Source organism: Schistocerca cancellata, chromosome 1, assembly GCF_023864275.1.
Source record: "Schistocerca cancellata isolate TAMUIC-IGC-003103 chromosome 1, iqSchCanc2.1, whole genome shotgun sequence".
In the NCBI taxonomy this organism is placed as follows: Eukaryota; Metazoa; Arthropoda; class Insecta; order Orthoptera; family Acrididae; genus Schistocerca; species Schistocerca cancellata.
In genome coordinates this window covers 685,532,719-685,557,540 of record NC_064626.1, presented here as the reverse complement: position 1 = coordinate 685,557,540, position 24,822 = coordinate 685,532,719, and the positions used below count along the sequence as shown (strand labels likewise).

Sequence of the window (24,822 nt, the reverse complement as noted above, 5' to 3'; positions counted from 1 at the left end):
GCGTGGGCTTCGTGTCTATCTTGGCCACAATAATGCGTTCACTATGCTGTTTGTAGTAGCTTACCCGCTTTCCTATTTTCCTATTCATTATTAAACCTACTCCTGCATTGCCCCTATTTGACTTTGTGTTTATAACCCTGCAGTCACCTGACCAGAAGTCTTGTTCCTCCTGCCATCGAACTTCACTAATTCCCACTATATCCAACTTTAACCTATCCATTTCCCTTTTTAAATTTTCTAACCTACCTGCCCGATTAAGGGATCTGACATTCCACGCTCCGATCCGTAGAACGCCAGTTTTCTTTCTCCTGATAACGACATCCTCTTGAGTAGTCCCCGCCTGGAGATCCGAATGGGGGACTATTTTACCTCCGGAATATTTTACCCAAGAGGACGCCATCATCATTTAATCATACAGTAAAGCTGCATGCCCTCGGGAAAAATTACGGCTGTAGTTTCCCCTTGCTTTCAGCCGTTCGCAGTACCAGCACAGCAATGCCATTTTGGTTATTGTTACAAGGCCAGATCAGTCAATCATCCAGACTGTTGCCCTTGCAACTACTGAAAAGGCTGCTGCCCCTCTTAAGGAACCACACGTTTGTCTGGTCTCTCAACAGATACCCCTCCATTGTGGTTGTACCTACGGTACGGCCATCTGTATCGCTGAGGCACGCAAGCCTCCCCACCAACGGCAAGGTCCATGGTTCATGGGGGGGTACTCGTACTTACTTACTGAAAGTTATTCAAACTAAAGGCTGTTAGAGGTCATGTATGCATTTCTTTTATTTAGTGATTGACAAGATAACCAAAATGTATCTTATAATTTATAATGAGTAGAAGATTTGGGTCAGATGGATTACATGATGATAAGGTTTATATGTATCGACGTATTGAAGAGGTATTATTGATGATATTGATGATAAGGTTTATATGTATCGAAGTAAGAGGTATTACTGAAGTATTGACACTATGTGCTGCTGATGATTATTGGAGTTTTGGTGGATAAGAGGTAAAGTAAGTGAGGAGCATTTTTTTTTTGTTGGTCTATATGGAACAAGGAGGATGAAGATGGCAGAGTAGAACACTCAAGTAGAAGGAAGATTGTCTACACACACACTTTGTTAAATCAATAAGCAGTACATACTTTTTTTTTGGAGAGAGGAAGTAATTGCATATCTTGGCAGACTGACAGTTGTTCAGAAACCGTACATTTTGATCTGGCTTGGCAAACATTACTCTTGACATAATGACTATGACGTTGACTAACTATTATTGAATGTTATACATTGCTGCCACTACTACTTGATACATTTGATGAACATAAAAATTTTGACAGGATTGCATTTACACAATTAACACTATTCAATTACACAGTAGTAGTTAATGTGGATGAAAGACGAGTGAGTGTGTTTTGTGTTTTCCTTTCCCAATCCCAAATTGGTACCGACCTATCTCCTAAATATTATTTTACTTGTTTGTTGTGGCTTGCACTGACACCCATAAACATTATAGGTTTACTGTTATTCGTGTATTGTAATAGTTAATAGGACAATTATCTGATATCATTTGTGTGTTTATTATGATTTGTATGTTTAGTGTAAGAGCATTGAGAATAATAATTTTGTAAAAGCAATTGTGTGTCCATTCAAACTGTTGTTCACACCTGCATCTGTTCAATATTGATGTGTGACACTTAGAAATGTTTAATTTCTGCTGATGAACTGTGTGATTAGTGATAGTGAATATTATGGACTGGTGTCTGCACCTGCTCAACATTGCTAGGTGCCACTGATGGACTGCTTCTATTGAAATGATGTCACTTGTTGCTATCTGCACCTGCTCAACATTGCTAGGTGCCACTGATGGACTGCTTCTATTGAAATGATGTCACTTGTTGCTGTCTGCACCTGCTCAGCATTACTGGGTGCCACTGATGGAATTGCTTCTACTGAAATGATGTCACTTGTTGGTGTCTGCACCTGCTCAACATTGCTGGGTGCAACTGATGGAACTGATTCTACTGAGATGATGTCACTTGTTGCTGTAGCATCTGTTCAACATTGCTGGGTGCCACTAATGGAACTGCTTCTACTGAAATGATGTCACTTGTTGCTGTCTGCACCTACACAACATTGCTGGGTGCCACTGGTGGACTGCTTCTACTGAGATGATGTCACTTGTTGGTGTCTGCACCTGCTCAACATTACTGGGTGCCACTGATGGACTGCATCTATTGAAAATATGTCACTTGTTGGTGTCTGCACCTGTTCAACATTTCTGGGTGCCACTGATGGACTGCTTCTACTGAAATGGTGTCACTTGTTGCTGTAGCACCTGTTCAACATTGCTGGGTGCAACTGATGGAACTGATTCTACTAAAATAATGTCACTTGTTGGTATCTGCACCTGTTGACCATTGCTGGGTGCTACTGCTGGAACTGTCAACTACTTGTTGTGAAAGCATTTTATGTGAATATTTGTATAAACTGACTTTTTGTGTATTACTGTTTGTGAAAAGTTATGAGACTCTTACCTGCACATATTCGTCATTGCTGACGCTATCGATTGAATTGTTTAACCACATGATATTTGTGTAAACTATTATGTAAAGTCATATGTATGAAAGAATTTGTATTCCTTACTGTATTTTATATATTAGGCTATTGAAAGGTCAGTGCAAAGCCAAAATTTTATCTAGTTATATGATATTTACGTATTAATATTATCTTTTATTTTTGTCTGTATTTTTTTTACGAATTTGGCGGTATTTTCACCACCAATGCTGGCAAAAATACCATCAAATTCTAGCCCGTGGAGGAAGAGCATATGAAAGGTGGCTACACTGAGCCACAGCGCCAGAGATCGCGCTAGAGAGTATTGTTCCACCGCCTCCACTGGCAGTGATTATTGAGAAGTAGCGGTGGGCAGTGCTTGCTGAGATGTCGTAGTGAAGAGTTCTTGTCGAGAGGTCGTAGTAGGGAGTGCTTGTGGAGATGTTGTAGCAATGAGTGCTTGTTCCATGTTTTATGCAGTTGTTTGATGGGCTACACAGCAGATGTTGTTCTAATGGAGATATTGTAATGATTAGAGTGCTTTTCATCAATATATATGAAGGTAACAAAACTCGCTTTTTTTCTCATTATTTCAATGTCTTGAATAATGCGTCATTACAGGTTCAGTCAACAAAGCATCTGGCTCGTGTTCTTGTATTAGAGTGTAATTCTGGTTTTCTTGCGTACTTATAGTATTCCTATTTTTTAATTACTTCAGTATAAATGGTATTTAAAATTTCTTGTCTTGTTGAAGAAGAACCATGCCAGATGGGTACGTTGAATCACACTCCCACACACAGAACAGTTACACTTGTGTTTTGGTTTCGTAGGTTTTATAGTTGCTGGGGACTTAATTAATTAATTGTGTTAACGAAAATTTTCATTTCATTCTTTGTTGTTGTTCTATGCAGTCAGATTGCGTACAAAAACTAGTCAGGGCCAACCGTTTACGAGACCTCGTAATCGTACATACAGCTACTAAAATTAAAAATATTTGCATTCTTTTTTTATAATTAAGCACCCATGCAAAATGTATGATGAAATAAAAGAAATTATTCAGATAGTGAAGAGAGATGAAAATTTAATAGTGAATATGGTTTGGGGGTAAGAAACAAAAGAGGAAGCCGCCTGGTAGAATTTTGCACAGAGCACAACCTAATCATAGCTAACACTTGGTTCAAGAATCATAAAAGAAGATTGTATACATGGAAGAAGCCTGGAGATACTGACAGGTTTCAGATAGATTATATAATGGTAAGACAGAGGTTTAGGAACCAGGTTTTAAATTGTAAGACATTTCCAGGGGCAGATGTGGACTCTGACCACGATCTATTGGTTATGAACTGTAGATTAAAACTGAAGAAACTGCAAAAAGGCGGGAATTTAAGGAGATGGAACCTGGATAAACTAAAAGAACCAGAGGTTGTAGAGAGTTTCAGGGAGAGCATGAGGGGACAATTGACAGGAATGGGGGAAAGAAATACAGTAGAAGAAGAATGGGTAGCTTTGAGAGATGAAGTGGTGAAGGCAGCAGAGGAGCAAGTAGGTAAAAAGACGAGGGCTAGTAGAAATCCTTGGGTAACAGAAGAAATATTGAATTTAATTGATGAAAGGAGAAAATATAAAAATGCAGAAATTGAAGCAGGCAAAAAGGAATACAAACGTCTCAAAAATGAGATCGACAGGAAGTGCAATATGGCTAAACAGGGATGGCTAGAGGACAAATGTAAGGATGTAGAGGCTTATCTCACTAGGGATAAGATAGATACTGCCTACAGGTAAGTTAAAGAGACCTTTGGAGAAAAGAGAGCCACTTGTATGAATATAAAGAGCTCAGATGGAAACCCAGTTCTAAGCAAAGAAGGGAAAGCAGAAAGGTGGAAGGAGTATATAGAGGATCTATACAAGGGCGATGTTCTTGAGGACAATATTATGGAAATGGAAGAGGATGTAGATGAAGATGAAATGGGAGATATGATACTGCGTGAAGAGTTTGACAGAGCACTGAAAGACCTGAGTCGCAAAAAAGCTCCTGGAGTAGACAACATTCCATTAGAACTACTGACAGACTTGGGAGAGCAAGTCCTGACAAAACTCTACCATCTGGTGAGCAAGATGTATGAGACAGGCGAAATACCCTCAGACTTCAAGAAGAATATAATAATTCCAATCCCAAAGAAAGCAGGTGTTGACAGATGTGAAAATTACCGAACTATCAGTTTAATAAGTCACAGCTGCAAAATACTAACACGAATTCTTTGCAGACGAATGGAAAAACTAGTAGAAGCCGACCTTGGGGAAGATCAGTTTGGATTCCGTAGAAATATTGGAACGCGTGAGGCATTACTGACCCTACGACTTATCTTAGAAGCTAGATTAAGGAAAAACAAACCTACGTTCCTAGCATTTGTAGACTTAGAGAAAGCTTTTGACAATGTTGACTGGAATACTCTCTTTCAAATTCTGAAGGTGGCAGGGGTAAAATACAGGGAGCGAAAAGCTATTTACAATTTGTACAGAAACCAGAAGGAGGATATAAGATGAACATCAACAAAAGCAAAACAAGGATAATGGAATGCAGTAGAATTAAGTCGGGTGATTCTGTGGGTATTAGATTAGGAAATGAGACGCTTAAAGTAGTCAAGGAGTTTTGCTACTTGGGGAGCAAAATAACTGATGATGGTCGAAGTAGAGAGATGTAGACTGGCAATGGAAAGGAAAGCGTTTCTGAAGAAGAGAAATTTGTTAACATCGAGTATTGATTTAAGTGTCAGGAAGTCGTTTCTGAGAGTATTTGTATGGAGTGTAGCCATGTATGGAAGTAAAATATGGACGGTAAATAGTTTGGACAAGAAGAGAATAGAAGCTTTCGAAATGTGGTGCTATAGAAGAATGCTGAAGGTTAGATGGGTAGATCACATAACTAATGAGGAAGTATTGAATAGGATTGGGGAGAAGAGAAGGTTTTGGCACAACTTGACCAGAAGAAGGGATCGGTTGGTAGGACATGTTCTGAGGCATCAAGGGATCACCAATTTAGTATTGGAGGGCAGCGTGGATGGTAAAAATCGTAGAGGGAGACCAAGAGATGAATACACTGAACAGATACAGAAGGATGTAGGTTGCAGTAGGTACTGGGAGATGAAGAATCTTGCACAGGATAGAGTAGCATGGAGAGCTGCATCAAACCAGTCTCAGGACTGAAGACCACAACAAGAACAACATGGGCTTTTCTAAAAACAAGTTAGAATTCATAGTTCAGAAACCTACCAATGACGAAAACATAGATTTGTTGGCAATAAATGGGCGTGATGAATCTGAGTATGCTCCCATAGTGACTGGGCTGAGCCATTATGACGCACATGTGGCATCCACGGTTTCTAGAGTACAAACGCAATATTCAGCATGTTTTGTTGCTGCAAGAGTCATCCAAATAGTAATTTCTAATTAACACAGGGATGCATTCATGTTTGGTGTTAATGACTTTGAGAATAATTTGAAATGCAAAAACATATCGACGGTGAGGTGGTTATAGTACATGACGAAGTATTATCTGGTGGAACTTTCAGTAACCCTGTACCATTCCTTATCTTGGCAAGCTACTAACTGGTAAAAAGATTATCTTAAGTCCAAATGAAGGTACGATATTGTAAGTTTTAATATTAAGGTTTAGTATCCCGTCTTCCCACACCCGGGTTCCCGGGTTCGATTCCCGGCGGGGTCAGGGATTTTCTCTGCCTCGTGATGACTGGGTGTTGTGTGATGTCCTTAGGCTAGTTAGGTTTAAGTAGTTCTAAGTTCTAGGGGACTGATGACCATAGATGTTAAGTCCCATAATGCTCAGAGCCATTTGAACCATTTAGTATCCCGTCGACGACTAAGCCATCAGAGGCGGAGCGCCGGTCGTTGTGGCCGAGCGGGTCTAGGCGCTTCAGTCTGGAACCACGCTGCTGCTACGGTCGCAGATTCGAATCCTGCCTCGGGCATGGATGTGTGTGATGTCCTTAGGTTAGTTAGGTTTAAGTAGTTCTAAGTTTAGGAAACCGATGACCTCAGATGTTAAGTCCCATAGTGCTCAGAGCCATTTTGAGGCGGAGCAGAAGCTCGAATTGGAGAAGAATGAGGGCAGAAATTAGCCTTATCCTTTTCGAATGAATCACATTGGAATTTAGAAAAACCACGGAACGCCCAAACCTGGACGGACAGGCTAGGATTTGATTGCAGGTCCTCCAGAATGTGAGAGTCTTAGCCCTGTACCAGCTTCTTAGGACTCCCCGTGTGAAAAAATAAACTTGTATAGGCTGTTTCACTAATGACCTTGACCTCATGAGTTTTACATATACATGCACGTTGCTATACGTTTAATGAGTCATAACTGGCGGTAGTGGTATGGTAAGAACAACCAGGGAGGTTCAGTACTTGGAGGCAAAATGCGGAACATTTACGTACGGTCAGTCGTGAGTAAAGCACGCAGCTGACTCCGTTCACTAGAAAGAAACTCGGAAACTGCGGTTTGTCCGCGGAAGTTTTTCATAAAATATACATTAGTTCCAGCTGATCTGATATTGCCCAAGACAACTACATCACATTTATATGAAAATCTGACAAGGTAGACGCTGCAAGAAAGATGATTAATATCTCGCGACGCACTACAAATTTCGATTGCTACTTTATTCATCAGTATATATTAACATTCTTCAGTCTTTTAGATACCACTGCCGTAGCGAGCATGCAGATAAAATTATATTAACAACTCGTAAGAAATGTATATAAGATAACTATTCACTGAATTTAAAAATTTAAAATGCTGTCATAATCTACCCATTAAAAGGTATAATCAAGAGAGCATTTAGCGACTTCAAACAAACTTTACAAGTAATTGCAAGCCATTTCGAAACTTTTCCTCGCTGACTCTACAAAATAATGAAAGGAAAAAAAGGTTATCGCTTACTATTTTCGCTGTTCATGCATTGGGCTTGAAGTTTTAATTTATTATTTCTTTACTGCTAATTCTATTGCGCACATTAGTAGTATTACCTACGCCGATTCTGGATAACTTTCACCTTTACCCGTAGGGTTGCCTACAAGCAGGGGTAGTGGCTTGCCTAAATGCCAGGAGCAATGGCGGGAAATTTAAAAAAATTAAAGGTGATTGGAAATTTAAAAATATGAAATGGTGTTGGGTGGGAAATTTAAAAAGATATCGTTGACGACGTCGGAGCAAGAATGCCCTCACCATATGATGAAGCCAGACCTCAGCAACCACTGCCCGGTATTCGGCATTCAGCACATCCTTCAGCCCTGCGTCTGGATGCTCTTTCATGCGCCATATTCGACCAAAAATTATGAAAGTCAAAAAAAATTAGTTAAGCAGCCCTTGCGTATATGCAAAGTTTGAATGGGGCCTAAAATTAATTATTTCCCACATCTAAATTGTTATCAAGTGTCAGGCAGGAATTGGCTAGACTCATCTCGCTAAGTGAACCATCTGCTTGTTCTGACAAGTCTTGTCTTGCTGATATCCAGTCAGCGTAATATGATATGCATATCACATTGAAAAACACACAATGGCACTTCTGCTTAAAGTCACTTGTTGATGGGAGTAAACAATGGTATTCTCTCGCCAAATACTCGTCCCTCAGTACTTACTCTATACTCGTAAATTTATGCATTGTAAGGTGTTGAACTTACTGTGCGAAGAACAGGCAAAATTATTCTCACCAAATGTAATTTAATGCACTATTTTTTGATGGAACAGCAATAAAAACAGACACTGTGCATGTATTGAGGTTATTGACTGAAAAGGTCGTCACCATGGCTCGATGTCGTCGATGACGTCACGCCAGAATGTGTGCTGAACTCTGAATAGAGAACGCCTTGCGCAGAACGCAGAATGCCATACGCCGAAGCCAAATGCTGACTGCCAAACGCTGAAATGCCGAACAGCACACTCCTCAGCCCTGGGTTCTGATATAGAGATCTGGCTTCATGATCTAGTTTGGATATTATGCTATCGCATCATCTTTAATTCCAGCCATCTTTATTGTTTTTCGATTTCCTACCAGCTACCATAATTAATTTTCCCGCCAGCCGCCATCTTAATGATAAAATTGCCCCTTGCATTTAGCCAGGCCCCTGTCCTATTTGTAGGCAACCGGATGGGCAAAGATAAAATGATCTAGAATCAGGATGACTAATAAAATTCACATTTTCCAGATAGCACCCAAAAACACCACTGAATGTGGCTGCAAAATTAGGTAACTACGCGATATATAGTTCAGGAGATATGACGTCATAAACAATGAGGTGCTATGAAAAGTAACTTTTCAGAAAACGCAATGCAAATTACTTAGAGAAAAGTCGTCCAGTGAGTAATCCAAAACTAATAAAACCAACATGATCACGGTTTTTGTATCTTCATGCATAAAAGTTTTACATGCTTCACGTTAAATATTTAACGCTTTAACTCATTTGGAATTGTTTTATTCATGGAAGTTTCATCCTTCAAGGCTCGGGCGTAAGGGGGTTACTGATGCTAAAACATTAGTAGCGCCGTATCATCGGCAAACAAAACGAAACTTCAAATCAATGACTTTGTTGTTCCATAAGAAAAAAAATGCAGGTTTATTCTGTTGTGAAGCGAACTCAGTCCTTAAATACATTCGAGACGAAACACAATGATCATAGTAAGCTTAGGAGAGAAGAAATTAGTTTATCTACGTATACATTTTACGAACTACCTGAAAATAACGAAACGAATTAACAATAATAATTCTAAAGAATGTTTAAAACACAGATTAACATCGATATCTAGTCACAAATTATATTAGTTGTAGAGTCTCGCGATTTTCAAGATTTACTGTAGACAAGATAATGATTAAAACCTTGAACGCGTTGTACATCACAAATGAAATCACAATTTCGTTTATAGTACCGTTTTTCACAGTCATGTTTTGGGTGAATGTGTTTCAATATTTAGAAATATTTCAAAAGCAAAAGAACTGGCTATATTCTGACCTATTCCTCTACAAGTACCCTTTTTGGCAAATGCTTTTAACTCGGAAGCCGTACACTTGGTTTTTACGAACGTTTTCCATTTTCGCAGCCGACATCCAGTAAGAACTTGTGCGAGTAAAATGAGTTCCTACATCAGTCTGAAAAGTAATCTAAACTATAAATACCACGTGCCCCTACGATTGTCTTTTGTCATACAGTGACATGAAACCGACGCAAACTTTGAAGTTAACTGTGTTAGGTAATGAGCTGATCTTGTGATCACAAAGCCGCCGACGAGTAAGACTAACAGATGTCGTTCAGTAGTTGTAGAATCCCGTACCAACCATCAAGCGCAGCTGTAACGCAGCTTTATGGGCCTGAATACCACCAGATGATCGCTTACGTACGTGTCAGAGTCCATGAACGGTACACCCACATCATGAGAGCAGTTAACTGTAAAATTTTCCTGTCTGCATGGATAGAGAACGACAATGGGCGGGGTCGATAACCACTGGAAATTCGATTACTTTGTGTACCAAAGTCATACAAACATCACAAATAACACATAGTCTCCTGTGTACAGTCTGCAGTTCGTGAGCTATTTGAAACGCTGTCCTTGTAGGCTTGCGATTAAAGGATCCTTACGCGACCTATTTGCTATACAGAAGCCAATTGCAATTTTGATGTGATAGCGTTAGCTGCCTTTGAGGTTGGACGTGTTGAGTTTATGTCAAGAATGCTTTTAGGCGACAAAGACGCCATTATCAACAAATCACTGAGTTTTAATGATGTCGTATAACAGGGCTACGAGAAACTGGATTTTCCTTCAGCGATACTGCAGAAAAACTTGGCACGAATATAGCCCCTATAAATGATTGCTGGCAGCAGTGGTTGCGCGTATGTACGGTCACAAGAAGACCGAGCTCCGGGCACTACCGTGAGGGAGACCCATCGTATTCGGCATGGTGCTGCATTTGCAGCAGCAATTTGAGCAGCATTTGGCACCACAGTGACAACGAACTGTTACAAATCGGTTACTTCAAGGACACCCCGAGTCAGACACCCTGTGGCGTGCATATCACAGACCCCGAAGCACCGCCATTTGCAGCTTCAGTGGTGTCATGCGAGAGCTCATTGGAGAGCAGCGTCGAGGTCTGTTGTGTTTTCTGATGAAAGCTGGTTCTGCCTCGGTGCCAATAATTGTAGTGTGTCGGTTAGCAGGAGGTCACCTGAGAGCCTGCAACCACCCCTCTTCGTGCTAGACACACTGGAATTACGGTCTGCAGTGCGATTTCGTTTTACAGCAGGACCACTCTTTTGTTACCCCACACATCTTCATTGCAGTGTTGTACATCGATCTGGTGATTCGACCAGTTGTGTTACCATTCATGAACAGAGTTTCATGGTGGGTTTTCCAACAGGATAACTCTCGCCTAAATACCGCTATTTTGACCCAGCTTGCCCTACAGGGTGTCGGCAAGTGGCCTTGGTATGGTCGATCATCAGATCTGTCTTGAAGCGAGCACAAATGGAACATCATGGGACGACAACTTCAGCATCATCCACAAACAGCGTTAAGCGTTCTTGGGTTGACCGACCAAGAGCAACAGGCATGAAACACCGTCCCACACACTGACATCCCGCACCTCACAACACAATGCAAGCGCGTTTGCATGATTGCAGTCAACATTCTGGCGGTTACACTGGTTATTAATGTACCAGCATTTCCCATTTGCAACGGCTTATCTCGCACTTACAGTAACCTTGATCTTGCAATGTTAATCACTTAAATATTTTACCTAGACAAATGTATTCCCGAAATTTCATTACCCTACATTAATTATTTCTTGGTACTTCCATTTTTTCGGTTAGTGTAATTGGAGTGCCTGACATTCGTTGATGCTTGAAAATCGAATGAGCATTCTGGCATTTCACCAAATTAATCTCAGTTCCAAAACGCCTACTGGTTAAAAAGAAGTATAACTGTGACCTTGGTCATTGGCACAGACAGAAAACCGATGTGATGAGATAAATGGAGCAAAACGGAACTATACCGTACCGTACTGCAGTGTCATTTCATACCGGGCCTACCCGAGAACAAATTACAATTAAATCAATACCCTAAGCTGTCGACAGGCGTTGATATACATCAACGGGGGCAGTTGAAAATGTGTGGCCTGACCGGGGCTCGATCCTGAGATCTCCTTACATGGCAGACACTCTATCCATCTTTTTTTTGTAATTAAAGGATTTTATTAATCAAAATTTAAGCAGCGGCGGAATTCGAACCCTGGACCGAAGACGTTCTGAGTATTAACCAAAGACGCTACCCCTTTTTATTTTCATTTTTTTTGCTAACCATCTTTTTTCCCATTTTTTTATTAATTTTTCTGTTTTCTTGACCACTTTTTTGTGGACCTATCTTCTCATTCAGACAAGTTTAATCTCCAAAAATAAAAGAAACAAATGAAATCAAGCTCTACTTGGCACCGCCACTTTAACTCTGCCATAAAAAGAAATGAACTAGCCCTTTCCAGGCGTTGCCCCTAACTATTCACTCACTTTTTTATTTTTATTTTATTTCATTTTGTTTATTTATTTTTTACGTGATTACATTTAGGAAACCTGTAAAAATGATAATTCTAGTAACTGAGTGTAACAACAAAGGTGGCATTCAAAGAGTAAACAAAAAAAGTAATAAAGATGTAAATCACTAATGCAATTCCAGCTAAAAAAGTTCTTCAATAAACGTAACTGGTTGCATTTGGTACTTATTCATCTGAGCCATCGAGGGCGCAGAGGATAGTGCGACTGCAGGGATTTATCCCTTGCACGCTCCCCGTGAGACCCACATTCCCAATTTAATGTCCACACACTACATTGATAGTGCCCCTGCCCATTACACTCATTAGTCGTGGCGGGTAATCTTACCGAGTCACGTGAGAGTCCGGGCAATGCGTGTGCATCCAGCACAAGACGAAGGTTAATGACAGGTTAGCCTTAACTATATGAAGATGGTATCTGTTCTTTCGGACCTGTCCGAAAGAAGATACCATCTTCATATACTCGAGAACATTTTTTCCATACAAGCGAAACATAATTATGAGCCCTTTCTTCCATTTTCCACACACGCTACGTATCATTTGCCCTCCGTCCCTCTTTCCCTTCCTTTTTTCTACATCTACATCTACATGATTACTCTGCAATTTTAAGTGCTTGGCAGAGGGTTCATCGAACCACAATCATACTATCTCTCTACCATTCCACTCGCGAACAGCGCGCGGGAAAAACGAACACCTAAACCTTTTTGTTCGAGTTCTGATTTCTCTTATTTTATTTTGATGATCATTCCTACCTATGTAGGTTGGGCTCAACAAAATATTTTCGCATTCGGAAGAGAAAGTTGGTGACTGAAATTTCGTAAATATATCTCGCCGCGACGAAAAACGTCCTTGCTTTAATGACTTCCATCCCAACTCGCGTATCATATCTCCCACTCTCTCTCCCCTATTACGTGGTAATACAAAACGAGCTGCCCTTTTTTGCACCCTTTCGATGTCCTCCGTCAATCCCACCTGGTAAGGATCCCACACCGGGCAGATACTCTAACAGAGGACGAACGAGTGTAGTGTAAGCTGTCTCTTTAGTGGACTTGTTGCATCTTCTAAGTGTCCTGCCAATGAAACTTCAAGCACTACTTACCGTTACTTGGTCTTTTGGTTAGTCCTTTAAAGATAAATCGAAATCTGATGACCGTGGAAATTGTTTGTTTTCGCTGTCAATCATGGTACACCCTGTGCACCAGGAGTGCATCTGTCACTCCCCTCAGCGTGTCGCCACAAGCGGACGCTTGTGTGCCTTAAACTGGCTTTGATTTCGTGCACCAGACATTTCATAGTCACTAAGAATCAATTATTTTTCTCTAAGTAGAATATCTGCTGCGGTAACTATGTGACAACGTAAAACTATTTGCAGGAGCCGGATTCGCATCCAGACCTTTCGCGAGCTAAGCTGTACCAGTAAAGCTCGACGTCCCATCTGTTGCAAAACTTTTCAAAGGGAGCCGTCACGCGACGGTTTCGTTGCCTTGTCGGTGACGGCCTGCTATTGCCTAGCTCGATTTCTGGTGCTTTCTGTGTCGTATCGTCGATTATGTCTGTTCTGTGACCTCACTTACCTTTCTGAGTCCGAAACTGAGAACTGTGGTAGTCGAGGTTATTACTCCACACATTCGCTCACGTATTTGTTTCTCTCTAAATAATGAGGACAACTATATGACAGATTCAGGTTGCAAAACTGGACAGTTTTTAGCTCTTTTCTTTTGGAAAGGGCGGTTTACGACCAAGATCTTAGAGACTTTATTTAACAGTCTGTTTTCATTAATTATTACTTATTAGTGAATTTTTATTGCTTAGTAAATAATAGTATCATTTCCAGATAATTCAGAAGTTTCAGATAAGAACGACGTCCAGATTAAAGGATAGTAGAAAGGATAGGGAACGATGAGTCACTAGTTAACAAAGTTATCTGGAGCTGGCATTTTTTTACGTCAGAAACATTTTAGTGAAGATGCTATGATTTGCAAATAGATTAACGCATAAAAATTTCGACTATCTTTTTTTTTTGGTCATCAGTCTACTGACTGGTTTGATGCGGCCCGCCACGAATTCCTTTCCTGTGCTAACCTCTTCATCTCAGAGTAGCACTTGCAACCTACGTCCTCAATTATTTGCTTGACGTATTCCAATCTCTGTCTTCTTCTACAGTTTTTGCCCTCTACAGCTCCCTCTAGCACCATGGAAGTCATTCCCTCACGTCTTAGCAGATGTCCTATCATCCTGTCCCTTCTCCTTATCAGTGTTTTACACATATTCCTTTCCTCTCCGATTCTGCGTAGAACCTCTTCATTCCTTACCTTATCAGTCCACCTAATTTTCAACATTCGTCTATAGCACCACATCTCAAATGCTTCGATTCTCTTCTGTTCCGGTTTTCCCACAGTCCATGTTTCACTACCATACAATGCTGTACTCCAGACGTACATCCTCAGAAATTTCTTCCTCAAATTAAGGCCGGTATTTGATATTAGTAGACTTCTCTTGGCCAGAAATGCCTTTTTTGCCATAGCGAGTCTGCTTTTGATGTCCTCCTTGCTCCGTCCGTCATTGGTTATTTTACTGCCTAGGTAGCAGAATTCCTTAACTTCATTGACTTCGTGACCATCAATCCTGATGTTAAGTTTCTCGCTGTTCTCATTTCTACTACTTCTCATTACCTTCGTCTTTCTCCGATTTACTCTCAAACCATACTGTGTACTCATTAGACTGTTCATTCCGTTCAGCAGATCATTTAATTCTTCTTCACTTTCACTCAGGATAGCAATGTCATCAGCGAATCGTATCATTGATATCCTTTCACCTTGTATTTTAATTCCACTCCTGAACCTTTCTTTTATTTCCATCATTGCTTCTTCGATGTACAGATTGAAGAGTAGGGGCGAAAGGCTACAGCCTTGTCTTACACCCTTCTTAATACGAGCCCTTCGTTCTTGATCGTCCACTCTTATTACTCCCTCTTGGTTGTTGTACATATTGTATATGACCCGTCTCTCCCTATAGCTTACCCCTACTTTTTTCAGAATCTCGAACAGTTTGGACCATTTTGTATTGTCGAACGCTTTTTCCAGGTCGACAAATCCTATGAAAGTGTCTTGATTTTTCTTTAGCCTTACTTCCATTATCAGCCGTAACGTCAGAATTGCCTCTCTCGTCCCTTTACTTTTCCTAAAGCAAAACTGATCGTCACCTAGCGCATTCTCAATTTTCTTTTCCATTCTTCTGTATATTATTCTTGTAAGCAGCTTCGATGCATGAGCTGTTAAGCTGATTGTGCGATAATTCTCGCACTTGTCAGCTCTTGCCGTCTTCGGAATTGTGTGGATGATGCTTTTCCGAAAGTCAGATGGTATATCGCCAAACTCATATATTCTGCACACCAACGTGAATAGTCGTTTTGTTGCCACTTCCCCCAATGATTTTAGAAATTCTGATGGAATGTTATCTATCCCTTGTGCCTTATTTGACCGTAAGTCCTCCAAAGCTCTTTTAAATTCCGATTCTAATACTGAATCCCCTATCTCTTCTAAATCGACTCCTGTTTCTTCTTCTATCACATCAGACAAATCTTCACCCTCATAGAGGCTTTCAATGTATTCTTTCCACCTATCTGGTCTCTCCTCTGCATTTAACAGTGGAATACCCGTTGCACTCTTAATGTTACAACCGTTGCTTTTAATGTCACCAAAGGTTGTTTCGACTTTCCTGTATGCTGAGTCTGTCCTTCCGACAATCATATCTTTTTCGATGTCTTCACATTTTTCCTGCAGCCATTTCGTCTTAGCTTCCCAGTACTTCCTATTTATTTCATTCCTTAGCGACTTGTATTTCTGTATTCCTGATTTTCCCGGAGCATGTTTGTACTTCCTCCTTTCATCAATCAACTGAAGTATTTCTTCTGTTACCCATGGTTTCTTCGCAGTTACCTTCTTTGGACCTATGTTTTCCTTCCCAATTTCTGTGATGGCCCTTTTTGGAGATGTCCATTCCTCTTCAACTGTACTGCCTACTGCGCTTTTCCTTATTGCTGTATCTATAGCGTTAGAGAACTGCAAACGTATGTCGTCATTCCTTAGTACTTTCGTATCCCACTTCTTTGCGTATTGATTTTTCCTGACTAATGTCTTGAACTTCAGCCTTCACTACTATATTGTGATCTGAGTCTATATCTGCTACTGGGTACCCCTTACAATCCAGTATCTGATTTCGGAATCTCTGTCTGACCATGATGTAATCTAATTGAAATCTTCCCGTATCTCCCGGCCTTTTCCAAGTATACCTCCTCCTCTTGTGATTCTTGAACAGGGTATTCGCTATTACTAGCTGAAACTTGTTACAGAACTCAACTAGCCTTTCTCCTCTTTCATTCCTTGTCCCAAGCCCATATTCTCCAGTAACCTTTTCTTCTACTCCTTCCCCTACAACTGCATTGCAATCGCCCATGACTATTAGATTTTCGTCCCCCTCTACATACTGCATTACCCTTTCAATATCCTCATACACTTTCTCTATCTGTTCATCTTCAGCTTGCGACGTCGGCATGTATACCTGAACTATCGTTGTTGGTGTTGGTTTGCTGTCGAATCTGATTAGAACAGCCCAGTCACTGAACTGTTCACAGTAACACACCCTCTGCCCTATCTTCCTATTCATAATGAATCCTACAACTGTTATACCATTTTCTGCTGCTGTTGATATTACCCGATACTCATCTGACCAGAAATCCTTGTCTTCCTTCCACTTCACTTCACTGACCCCTACTATATCTAGATTGAGCCTTTGCATTTCCCTTCTCAGATTTTCTAGTTTCCCTATCACGTTCAAGCTTCTGACATTCCATGCCCCGACTCGTAGAACGTTATCCTTTCGTTGATTATTCAATCTTTTTCTCATGGTAACCTCCCCTTTGGCAGTCCCCTCCCAGAGATCCGAATGGGGGACTATTCCGGAATCTTTTGCCAATGGAGAGATCATCATGACACTTCTTCAAATACAGGCCACATGTCCTGTGGATACACGTTACGTGTCTTTAATGCAGTGGTTTCCATTGCCTTCTGCATCCTCATGTCGTTGATCATTGCTGATTCTTCCGCCTTTAGGGGCAATTTCCCACTCCTAGGACAAGAGAGTGCCCTGAACCTCTATCCGCTCCTCCACCCTCTTTGACAAGGCCGTTGGCAGAATAAGGCTGACTTCTTATGCCGGAAGTCTTCGGCCGCCAGTGCTGATTATTTATCAAAGTTTAGGCAGTGGCGGGGATCGAACCCGGGACCGAAGACGCTTTGATTATGAATCAAAGACGCTACCCCTAGACCATCTACTGAGAAAGAATCTCTATTAGACGCATTTGTGGTGTAAATTCTAGAACATCAATGCAAGGAACTTGGTATTCTAACCACTGCATCTGAGTATATTTATTCCTTAATGAAATCTGTCAATTACCAACCAATAGCTCAATACGTAATTTCAATACTAGGAATAAGAATAATCTACATAAAGACCTAAAATCGCTTGAGTTGCTCGAAATAGGGGTTCAAAAGTCAGGAACACACATTTTCAATAGATCGCCAGCAACCATTAAAAGCTTTGTTTCAGACAGAGCACAGTTTAAACAGAGTCTGAAGACTTTTTGGTAGGCGACTCTTACTACTCTATTGAGGAATATCTTAACAGGAACTGTTAGACCAGATTAAGTAAAAATGTTACATTTCAGTTTTGACAGCAGTTGGTCCTAACAGTCGAGACTATGTACTTTATGTATGATAAATTTATTAAAAGTGCATATGTATGTTTCATTCGGACATGATATTGATTCTGTAAATATTAGCAGTTCCACATTTCTGTAGTGTATTCACATATCTGCCAATTTCCTGACAAATGATCTGGGAAATGAGTATTATATTCAAATGTTCTATGTTCTTTTATGTTATACTTTTTGACATGTTCCACACCCATGAGAATCATCTCATTTTTGGGTGTATGGAATGAGAACTGAATCTAATCTAGAGCAATGTCAGTTATAGTTTATGGCTATAGAGCAACGTCACTTCTGACCTGTGACTACTTGCTTGAATTATTTGATAATTGTGGCAGGCTAGAACGAAATTTCACTCTGCAGCGGAGTGTGAGCTAATCTGAAACTTCTTGGCCGGACCAGGACTCGAACGTAAGGCTTCTGTCTTTGGCGGTAGGCACTCTCACCGACTGAGCTCTTTGGCACTGCTCACGACCCGCCTCACGGCCTTACATCCATCGGTACGTCTCTCCCAGGTTCGAGCCCCGTATGCGGCTCACAGTTTTAATCTGCCAGGAATTTCATACCTGAAAACGTGTATCATAAATCGAGAGTATTTGCTGAGTCTCGCAATAGTGATCAAGTTACAGCTGTTACAAGAGATCAAGAAAAATTTTCTAACTCAGGAAAACGATTACGTTGTTTCTGAGATACGTCTGTTACATCTTTGACCTTCTATGTTAAACACATTAATTCTACACATGTTCAAGTAAATACAACCTTCTGCGTCTTTTTAAACCATAGATAGAGAATATCATCAACGAAAGAGCTGATGTGATGCACAGAGTGCCGTTAACTTTATGGATGTTCAGAAAATGAAGTGTACTAAAAGGTAGAATGTGGCATGTTGCTTTTAAAGGCTGTTCTATTTCTAAAGAAGAGGTATCACTGCCTCAGGTGCTGCAAGCTCAGAGTGATATATTTAGTATAGAAGATGTCCTGGAACTCGGAAAAAGTACAACGTACATTTTTATTGCTCTAACTGGTAGTAACTGCAACCGAGCAGAAAAGTGTCGGCCAACCCATCAACGGTATGACTGTGCGAAGCTCCTTTGCTCAAGATTATGCAACAGTTTTGAGAGTGAAAGAGTCTTCATGACGGAAGGACAATTATGGATCTAGAAAACCGTTGGTGTCAGTTATTCTTACAGCCTGATCGTGTTACGTGAATGAGTGATACAGAAAACTATGATAATGCACAAAGAAATCATGCTGTAGTTGACGGGCGTCGCAACAGTCCATCCTGCAAATCATCTGCGACTTCAGCCGTAGAACAACTCTGAATGCTTTCTCTTTCACTACGTTCGTGTTAGAAGGCTTATCATGGGTCCATTTGAAGGAAGCTACCCTGATACGAGAGATCAAGTAATTTCCCCATAAGATCGCTGATTCCAGTAGGACAATGCTTCGCTGTTCGAAGGAAGCCTACAAAAGTGACAAATTATTTTTAGCAGAAATGATTCATAAATGAAATTTACAACTTGGAGAATTGTTGCTTTAACCATAGTGTCAATATTGTACCCTGCTCCTGCCGCTGGACGCAAGAACGCTTCAATACCGTCTACTTACTGTCTACTCCCTGTCTCCCTTAGGCAGGTCAACGCGAAGTCTTAGAAGTCTGCATTGAGTCTTACTTTATAAGTTAACTTCAAGATGTTGAACGTTTCCACTCGCTCTGATACTTTTCAAGGTTCGTTACCGTGTGTCACAGATAAAACCAGCTAAATACTTCTGAAGCACAATAGATCAAATTATACCAAGTGATCAAAAACTCAGTATAAATTTAAAAACTTAATAAACCACGGAATAATGTAGATACAGAGTAAAAATTGACACACATGCTTGGAATGACATGGGGTTTTACTAGAACAAAAAAAAAAAAAAACAAAGTTCACAAAATGTCCGAGAGATGGCGCTGGACAGCAAAATGTCAGTGACTGCGCATGACAATCGTGTATAAAAAGAGCTGTAATGAGAGAGAGAATCAGATGCGCCAGCAGTCGCAGCATGTTGACGTTACCTGAAAAGGCGCTTTTAGTGAAGCTGTATTATCAGAATGGGGAATGTGATAGTTCAGCGTTACGATCCTATCGCCATAGGAAGGGGATTCGAATGGGTAAAGGTCCGTTGACAAATGCAGCTGTGGCGAGAATGATTTCGAAGTTCGAAGCCATGGGTTGTTTAGACGATAGACCCTGTAGTGGCCGACCGAGCACAAGGCGTAATGTTGCTGAGACAGTTCAGGAAGAAATGGAGACTGTAGCGGGTTTGTCTATGCACGGGGAAGTCAGCGCTCGTGCATTCGCACGTCGTACCGGCATTCCATACACTACTGTTTGGTTGGCACTTAGTGTACCCTCCGATGCTATACGTACAAAATCCATCGGCATCATGAACTGTTACCTGGCGATTTAGTGAAGCGGAGGGCATTTGCGGTGTGGGCGTTTCAAAAGATGACGGAAGATGACGATTGGTTGAGTAACGTGTTGTGGACCGACGAAGCTCATTTCACGCTCCGACGGTCTGTCAACACCCACAACTGCAGAATTTGGGCTACCGAAAATCCTAGAACTGTCAAGGAAACTCCACTGCACGACGAGAAAGTCACGGGATGGGATGGACTTACCACATCTACCGTTATCGGGTCTTTTTTCTTCGAGGAAATGAGTGATTCTGGTTTTGTAACTGCTACCATGACGGGTGAGAGGTACGCCGATATGTTACAGAATCGCATCATCCCCAGCCTGGCTGATAAACACCTGCTGGAACGTATGATGTTTATGCAGGATGGCGCTCCACTCCATATTGCTAGACGCGTGAAAGATCTCTTGCGCGCGTCGTTTGGTGATGATCATTTGCTCAGCTGCCACTTTCGTCATGCTTGGCCTCCCAGATCCCCAGACCTCAGTCCGTGCGATTATTGGCTTTAGGGTTACCTGAAGTCGCAAGTGTATCGTGATCTACCGACATCTCTAGGGATGCTGAAAGACAACACCGACGCCAATGCCTCACCATAATTCCGGACATGCTTTACAGTGCTGTTCTCAACATTATTCCTCGATTACAGCTATTGTTGAGGAAGGATGGTGGACATACTGAGAATTTCCTGTAAATAACATCATCTTTGCTTTGTCTTACTTTGTTATGCTAATTATTGCTATTCTGATCAGGTGAAGCGCCATCTGTCGGACTTTTTTGAACTTTTGTATTTTTTTGGTTCAAATAAAACCCCCATGTCATTCCAAGCATGTGTGTCAATTTGTACCTCCCTATCTACATTATTCCGTGATTTATTCAGTTTTCAAATTTATACTGACATTTTGATCACCCGGTACTTACGATTGTAAGGCCTCGAGGCGTCGGAGACAACAGATACGGAACAATAACAGTGTTTATCAAGGGTGTTAGAAGTAACAGTCTATGAAGTCTTTAAGAAATAACTCCGGTAGTCGCCTGCAGTGATTTAGGAAAAAAAAGTGAGACTGGACAGACAAGTGCAGTATGCTAACTTGAAGTGCTTTATGGCCATTATGGAATCTGACGTCGAATCGAACTAGCAAATTAACGACGCCATGTAGTACCATGACCTGTTGTGGTGAGCGCGGGGCGCACAGTACGAGTTTTGATGAAGTACGTTAATTGCAATAATGTGAAAGAAAGACTGATTTATTAAACTTAGTGTAAGTGGGAGGCATTATCACTACAGAAAGTTCATTGTTTGCGTGCTACTGTCATCGAGCAATTGTCAGTACAGCAGATTTCAGATATTTATGTCACAGGTTCGATAGCGTTCTTATCATCAAAGTGGAACAATTGTCTAAAATACGTTTTTAGCGGATCCTGCTGCGGACCGGACTACGAAAAAAGAAAGTACGGCTTCTGCACATTTGTAATGAAATGTACCTCTTCCGGTCGTATTCGATAGGATGACCACTGACTGACGGAAGTATTACCTCCAGCTGAGTACTGTGATCGGCACCATCGTGTAGTGTTACTTGAAGCAGCTCAGAGATTTGCAGGACCATGAATTACGTAACAAGCAATTGTCACTGAATGACTAAAACTTCTGTGGCTCTCAAATTTCTCAAATTGGAACCAGCTGTGATTGTCAACCGTCGTCATGGTTCTCAGGATGCTCTCACGATACAGTGGTCATCGTCTCACAGTTGTGGCCATAGCCGGCATTCCCAAACCAGCGAATCGTTCGTGAATATCGCGGGCACAAGATCAGTCCGTTCATAAAGAAGGCCATTTGTACTCGCAACAGTTATCTTCTGCTCGGCCTTACAAAATATGTTTGGGTATGTAGACAGTCAAGAGACATCAGTAGTGTTGTGGACATTGGGAGTGTTCCGAACTACTTTTTGGCCGCGTTCCACGGCGGCAGATATTTCTGGGAGCCCGTTTACGTGGGCAGCTTCATGCTTCCCAGCTTGCGTCACTACACCTACGTCATACACGGCATTCGCCGTCACTCATCCCACCCCCTCCTGCGGGACGTGACGTTGACGACAGAGGGGCACACCTACTGAAGAAGCGCCAATATCCGCGCTTATTTTAGGAGAAGACTTGCCCGTCTGGGATACGATCGTCGTCGCGAATACGCAGTTGGCACGGTCTCTAGCGTTTCTCGTGTCGGCAGTAGCCTAGAGGAAATCGTTCTACAACACGTCACTTCAGCAACCAGAGTGTCAATGTCACTGCTTCTTCGTCAAGAAACTACTCAGACTTACCCCGCCTTCGTGCGTGAGCGGTTTTACGTCGTCAAAAACAAAATCTTCGAACACGCGCAACATACATAGATAAATTCGTAAGTAAGACATCACAAATAAGTACGAATGTGTAATACACAGATGTATGCATGTGTATGAAGTATGCTTACAGATTTTGTCTTTGATCCGCAATCTGTTATCATTTAAAGCGGTTATGACTGCATGACAATGTGGTTATGCTCTGTACTACGATGCGTTCATGTTCTTACACGAGTCACTGATACGCACTAGGTAGATTTAGTATTACCATTGTGTTGAAATTGGTCACTAGGATCAAGTAAAGCATTGTTAGAAGACAATACGCCTACCGGAACTATGGATTCTTCCAACCGATTTCTGCCGACTATGTAACGTAGTTTGCAGAAAATGAAAAGAAGCTCGGTATTATTGAAACCTGACTATTGTGGTGACAAAGGAAAACACGTTATTTCTTTTCAACCTCATTATGCCGTACTGGATACTTTCAGCCAACAGACTGAGTGAGTTATCTGCCAAACATTTAATGATCCACTGGTATTTATTGTGGCCGCTCTCTTACGGGACGCCCGCATCTCCTGGTCGTGCGGTAGCGTCCTCGCTTCCCACGCCCGGGTTCCCGGTTTCGATTCCCGGCGGGGTCAGGGATTTTCTCTGCCTCGTGATGGCTGGGTGTTGTGTGCTGTCCTTAGGTTAGTTAGGTTTAAGTAGTTCCAAGTTCTTGGGGACTGATGACCATAGATGTTAAGTCCCATAGTGCTCAGAGCCATTTGAACCATTTTTTTTTTCTTACGGGGCACTGTACTGTAAATACCCTCTGGACCGTGTCACAGGCAGAAACCACTGGTAGATTGCTTACGGAATGATAGGCACAAGCACACCCGTTGGCGAGATTACTGTACGCCGGCTGAAGTAAATATTCTTACGAGACTGATGTAAAATTAGACCTCTTACTTCGTAGGCGTGCGCTACTGCAGACATGGGTCTCGTGGGTTGCCACGTCCTTATTCGAAGACCTTGTGTAAGCCAGGAAGGATGACAGCCGTTAGCTTAAACGTGACTGGGGCAATTATGTGAGGCACTCCAGCAATTGAATGCGGGCAGTTTCGCAGTGTGTTGTCAGTACTGCTCTACCTTCCCGGAGCACAGTCGCCCCGGACTACATATTTTAAGCCCGTATTATGCTATAAACGAGCTAGTGACTCACTAGTCGATGTTCGTATTGATCGTATTAGAATTCACGCGTAGAATCCGGTTTGGAGGTCAAGCACCTTTGTCGTGTACTTATGGCATTGTGGGACCAGTACAACGGTGAGTCTATCGCTCATTCAATGGGCAACCAAGTTTTTTCTTTATCTGTTACATGTTTTATTTTCCTAACAAAAGTTTATTTATTTCCTCTAGTATTATCTCATATCTTAGGAAATACTATTTTTACAGCTAAACATCAACAGTTCGTACGTTAGTTTTAACTGTGAAATAAAATTTTACTTATTCAACTAATGCTAGGATTCAGCGCTTTTGTAACCATTTTCATTAATTTATTATTACATTCAGTCGCCTGCAATGTATTCTTCTTCAGATAATCTTGTTTTCACATATTATTCGTTCATTTATATACCATTAAACAATGCAGTGTTCAGTACCTGCGTTTTTTTACCTTACATTATTGACTTGTACATTTAAGCAAACGAATTTCAAAATAAAAAAAATCTCTTATTTGCTTCCACCAATGATATTTCATAAAGAGCCCATTCGAATGCCATACTTTTTGATTATTTAATATGCAGGTATCGTGTACCTCACTAACCCAAGGTATCGTACAATACATTACTCCCCTAGATAGTCATATTCAACCTGCCCACATACACATGGTGTTCCACGTATCGTAAACACTTCTAATACTTCAAACTGCACCAAATATAGATCAAAGTTTTTAGCAAGTGATGATATTAAAAAGAAACCAAAGATATTTCTGTACGATTAATATTCGCACCATTTTTCTGCATGAAACTTGAAACTTCCTAGCAGATTAAAACTGTGTGCCGGACCGAGACTCGAACTCGGGACCTTTGCCTTTCGGGGGCCCCCGTCCTCACAGCTCTCTTGCGAGCTTC

The 24,822-nt window shown here is 41.3% G+C and overlaps 1 protein-coding gene across 1 annotated transcript in view; it reads right to left on the bottom strand.

The window, feature by feature from the left end:
* LOC126184325 (sodium/potassium-transporting ATPase subunit alpha) overlaps positions 1-24,822 on the bottom strand; it is a 669,161-nt gene that overhangs the window by 452,837 nt on the left and 191,502 nt on the right. The window lies entirely within an intron of this gene.